Here is a 6,134-nt window from a genome sequence, read left to right as displayed (position 1 = left end):
GCAACTCTGCCAAAGCTTGGCATCCAGCAGCCCTCGGAGGTCAACACGGGTCACAAGAGCAAGTTAGCCGAGCCTGGGGGGACTTCTCCTTCTGAGAAGGGTGACCAAGGTTTTCGGTCTTGACGGTGACGCAATTGCAACCGCCGTGACATCAAGGAATCCAAAAAGACATCCGCCTTTGAAAGACAGATGGTGAAATATGGAGAGAGGGAAGAACAAGGTTGCCGGAAGCCTTGGAGAAGGATGGAAGAGTCAACCAGGTTTTGTTCTTATTGTCCATCCCTTCTTGTTGTTGTTGCAGTGGTGAGTTGCTGCCAGTCCTGACCGGTACATACCAGTAGTGGCCTGGAGCAGCTGAGAACGTACCAGTACGGTGCCTCGTTTGGCCCACTTGCCCACCTGTGCTCTATAGCTGCATTTATGCCAAAAGGCACATTGCGCATGGAGGCACAATGTGCGGAGCTTGTGCACACCCTGACAAGCAGCTGGGTGTTGTAGGGGCGGTGGATTACACGTACATGCGCAGTGCACGTCAGGCTCATACCGGTAACGACAGTGAGAGCAACCGACCACTGTGTTGTTGGCTTGTTTCTATGTGGTTGCAACCACCTAAAGTTGTCTTTTGAAGGGGTGCGTTAGCTTTGCTCGCACATGCGCCTTCCACGCATGCATCCGGCCTCAAAAATGTGCCTAAATAGGACAACATAGAGCGGGCAGGAGGGCAGGCCAACCAATCATTTCTGTTACCAGTTCGGGTAAACTGGTCCAAACCAATGGAATTCCACTTCTGGACGTGACGTGACGTGATTTGATGTGATGTGAAGTGACTTGATGACATGATCTTATTGAAGCAATCGTAGTTGCCCTCCCAGTAAATCCTGGGGGCTAGTAAGATGTTGAAGATTGGGCAAACTGGTCCGAACCAGCTGAATTCCACTTCTGGACGTGATGTGATGTGACTTGATGAAATGATCTTATTTAAACAAGTGTAGTTGCCCTCCCAGTAGATCCTGGGGGCTAGTAAAATGTTGAAGACTGAGTACAATTTGAAAATGATGTCTGGACTCAAGGCGGTTCAAATGAATACAGATTTATTGCAAGCTTCTGCTCTCTAGAAGAATCTGAGCTACTAACGGTCAAAGCCAATTGGCGGTAGGTAAAGAGTCAACGGAATTCAAGGAGAGTTGGACTTAGAATCTCTTGTGGGCGCAAAAGGACTTGAGACTGATGACGCGTTTGACCACTCCCTCCAGCTCAGCTTGCTCCTCCCCTACACAGGCAATCCACTTGCCTGTTCTGAATGCCACCAACTCCTGGGCGTTGAAGTTCACAAGTCTTAAAAGTTATCACGTTTGATCTAAAACTGGAATAGAAATTGGTATTGGTGCTAAGATGATGCTGGAATCTAGGCATCACCTTAGCAAATTCACATTAAACCACAATGTGGATTCCTTTACGGGTAAGCCTTGATTTAAGACCAGAGTTGAGCCCCAGATTTCAATTGTCAATTGTCTGAATTTTGATCTCAGGACCATCGGGATGCTGCAATGGGCCATAAGTGTGAAAACTGGTCATAAGTCACTTTTTCTTCAGTGCCATTGCAACTTGGAACAGTCACTAAATGAAGTGTATTTAGGTATAGTAGCATAACAGGTAGAGCATCCCTGTATTTAGGTGTACGGAGGGATGCGGTGGCTCAGGGGCTAAGACGCTGAACTTATCGATCAGAAAGGTCAGCAGTTCGGCGGTTCGAATCCCTAGCGCCGAGTAATGGAATGAGCTCCCGTGACTTGTCCCAGCTTCTGCTGACCTAGCAGTTCGAAAGCAGGTAAAAAATGCAAGTAGGAAAATAGGAACCACCTTTGGTGGGAAGGGAACGGCGTTTTGTGCGCCTTCGGGGGCGTTGAGTCATGCCGGCCACATGACCACGGAGACGTCTTCGGGCAGAGCTGGCTCTTCGGCTTTGAAACGGAGATGAGTACCGCCCCCTGGAGTCGGGAACGACTAGCACATACATGCAAGGGGAACCTTTACCTTTTTATTTAGGTATAGCATACTCAGTGAGCATAGCAGATGGGCTTTGTTATCCCGGATGCAGGCAGTTTTAAAATGTTGCCTCACCCCGACTGTTTTCAACTTCGCGGAATTATGATCCTCTGTGTTTGCAAGGAAGAATTGCAAACTAGCAAATACCTGTGTACAGATAAAGATGAGATAATCTCCCGACTTCCGTTTCTCTCTTTGTAGTTTCCGTGCTCCAAATTCATTCTGGCCCCATTTACTAACAGGACTGTGTCTGGATATTGGAAGTTCACACGAAAATGTTTCTGTGCAATTTATTAAGAGGCTGAGCTTGTCGATCGGAAAGGTCGGCAGTTCGGCAGTTCGAATCCCTAGCGCTGCATAACAGAGTGAGCCCCCGTGACTTGTCCCAGCTTCTGCCATCCTAGCAGTTCGAAAGCAGGTTAAAAAATGCAAGTGGAAGAAATAGGGACCACCTTTGGTGGGAAGGGAACAGCGTTCCGTGCGCCTTTGGCATTGAGTCATGCCGGCCACATGACCACGGAGACATGTACAAGGGAAACCTTTACCTTTACCTATGATTTATTGTTCTGATTATTAGGACAGATTAGGCAGAAACATGAAATGAGAGGTCTTTGGTGCTCTCTGAGCTTGCTTGTTTTCTTGTAGATGTTTCATTGCCCAACTAGGTAACATCATCAGCGCTAGAAGGGAGTGGGGGTTTGCAAAGAGGAGGAGGAGAGGAGAAGGAGGAGGAGGAGGAAGAGAACTGTGGGGTCCTTGGTGCTCTCTGAGCGTGATTGATTTCTTGCAGACATTTCATTACCCAATGAGGTAACATCATCAGTGCTTGTAAGGGAATGGGATTTGAGAGGAGGAGGACGACGATGATGAGGACTCCTCTGGGGTCCTTGGTGCTCTTCCAGTGGCTGTTTCCTTGCAGACGTCTCATGACCAAACTAGCTAACCTCATCAGGACTAGTGATGTGATGGTTTATGTTCCAGCTCCTCCTTGTGGCCTGTTCCGGTGCGCGGATATTTGCGTCCCCTGAGCTGTGCCTCTGCCCTGGAGACTTGCCCTGATGACGTTCCCTAATTTGGGCCATGAAACCCCTGCCAGAAAACGTGTATTTGAAACGATAATAAATTCCATTTCTTTTCTTTTTCCCCTTTTCTTTTTTAAAGGAAAGATGTGCCCTCCATTGCTTTTCTAGCTGCTGAGCCACCCTCAGAGCAGGATAAGAGTCCAGCAGATCTTCCTCCTTTCGGGTAAAAATAAACATTGTTTTCCCTTCCTCCTTTCCTCTTAAGTTTGCAGACTCAGTTTTGCCAGTACATTCCTTGGAAGAAGATAAGGGAAGGAAAGGAGAACTTTCTACCCAGAACTGGGTATTAAAATAGGAGCTGCGGCTTTACTTAATCTTCGAGGCCTTTTCCTAGATGTCATCACCGCCTCGTGACTCGGTTGAAACACCAGAGAACAGAAGAAAAAGAAGGAAGGAAGAGACCTCTTGAGGACAAGATTTCTAGTCCATATGAAATTCAAACAATAAAGAGCCAAACTTAGTTCCCAGGGCCTCATCAACTCAGAAACTGGCAAATGCAATTCACATATTATCTCTGATCAGTCTCTTGGGGAGAAATCCATTTTGGTCTTTGCGTATAAATTCATTTAAAAGTCTTTCTGCCATGATTGATGCACAAATTTTATAATCTGCATTTAATAGTGAAATAGTTCTCTAGCTCTTTACTTGTTTGTGGATCTGACTCTTCTTTTATCTCCATTCTTTCTGCCATGACTGCCGCAAAAATGTTATAATCCGCATTTAATAGTGAAATGGGTCTCTAGCTCTTTACTTGTTTGTGGATCTGACTCTTCTTTTTAGTATAAGCGTTATTATATGCCTCTGTCCGTGTTCCTGGCATCTTTGCCTCCCTTAGTAAGCCATTGAATAGTTCCAACATTGCACTGCTTAATACTTCTTGTAATGTTTGATGAATGTATAAGAACGATAAATGGAAAGAAGAATAACAATTCGGGAAATGTATACTTAAAATGGTATGTCAGAGAATTAAAAAAATAAAAAATTCTTTGGGAAAAAATAAAAAAGAAACTGGCAAATAAAGTTCTCCCAAGTGATGATAGGTAATGTCCTTGACTTAACCACAGTTCGTGGCGCGACAGCTCAAAGTTACGACGGCCTGGGAAAAAAGTGATTTTTCACACGTACAACTTTTCTCATTAATATTTCCAACTTTCTATGAATGCTTTTATAAGCAAGGTTAATCTCGTTGTGTAGCATAACTATGGGTTATCCCAATTCCTAGCTAGAATTTGGCTCAATCGGGACACCCCCCCCCCCTTTGTCCCCTGGGACAAAAACAAGCCTCAGTCTAAATTGGATTGTTTTCAGCATTTCCCCAAGCCCCAAATTTCCAAAATTAAAGACTTTTGATATGTGGAAAAATCAAACATTTTTAGGGGTGAACAAAAGACAAACTGGAAATTTTACTTTTGTGATGAGACACAAATTTCTCAATACGAAATGGGTCTCTAGCTCCCTCTGCTGGTGAATATATGTATGTATGTACTGTATGTATGTATGTGTGTGTGTGTATGTATATATATATATATACATACACATACACACACACACACACATACATACATAATTTGTATACAATTTATTTTTAAGATTTTTAAAACGAATATAGAATTTATAAGGCTGGAAGGGATCCTTGGTCCATTCTAATTCAACCCCCTCGTTCCATTCCAGGCAAATCTTTTCAAAAACTATCAAAACTAACACAAACTAATATAAAAGAAAAAAGAGAAGTGCAAGAAAGGGAAAAGAAATAAAAATAAAAATACAAAGAAGTAGCTTGTTGACTCCTCTACAGAAGATATGGTTATGCTCTATACTTTCAACATCATTCTTCTTTTTCTGTAATCGGTCCTAATAATCAGAACAATAAATCATAGGTAAAGGTAAAGGTTCCCCTCGCACATGTGTGCTAGTCGTTCCCGACTCTAGGGGGCAATGCTCATCTCCATTTCAAAGCCGAAGAGCCAGCGCTGTCCGAAGATGTCTCCGTGGTCATGTGGCCGGCATGACTCAACGCCGAAGGAGCATGGAATGCTGTTATCTTCCCACCAAAGGGGGTGCCTATTTTCCTACTTGCATTTTTACGTGCTTTCAAACTGCTAGGTCGGCAGAAGCTGGGACAAGTAGCAGGAGCTCACTCCGTTGTGCGGCGCTCAGGATTCGAACCAACAAACTGCGATCTTTCTGATCAATAAGCTCAGCATCTTAGCCCCTGAGCCACCGCGTCCCGTACCATTTTTTTCTTTCTAGCTTGATATAAGACAGTAGATCCAAGCACTTTCTGAAGTTGAGATGCATTTATGTGGTTTGCAAAAACACGCTGAAGTCCAACTGTTTTATTTTTTTAACAGTTGAAAGATCTACAGCTGGTGTCTCCAACCTTGGGCCCTTTAAGATTTGGGGACTTCAACTCTCCCAGAAATCTGGCTGGGGAATTCTGGGAGTTGAAGTCTGGAAAGTCTTAAAGGGTCTAAGGTTGCCGATTCCAGATCTACAGGATTTCCTGCTTGAGCAGGGGATTGTACTAGAAGACAATACAATACAATACAATACAATACAATACAATACCATAGCAGAGTTGGAAGGGGCCTTGGAGGTCTTCTAGTCCAACCCCCTGCCTAGGCAGGAAACCCTATACTGTTTCAGACAAATGGCTATCCAACATCTTCTTAAAGACTTCCAGTGTTGGAGCGTTCACAACTTCTGGAGGCAATTTCTGTTCCACTGATTAATTGTTCTCACAATCAGGAAATTTCTCCTCAGTTCTAAGTTGCTTCTCTCCTTGATTAGTTTCCATCCATTGCTTCCTGTCCTGCCTTCAGGTGCCTTGGAGAATAGCTTGACTCCCTCTTCTTTGTGGCAGCCCCTGAGATATCGGAAGACTGATATCCTGTCTCCCCTGGTTAGTATTACCTTGAGAAGGTATCCCTATACCGGGGACCGGCAATTTTAAAACACCCAAAGAGCCATTTGGATCCGTTTCCTATACAAAAGAAAACACCGGGG

The sequence above is a fragment of the Natrix helvetica genome, assembly GCF_964273705.1.
Source record: "Natrix helvetica genome assembly, chromosome: 14".
Lineage (NCBI taxonomy): Eukaryota > Metazoa > Chordata > Lepidosauria > Squamata > Natricidae > Natrix > Natrix helvetica.
The sequence above is the reverse complement of the archived record's forward strand: the minus strand, read 5'-3'. Positions refer to the sequence as shown.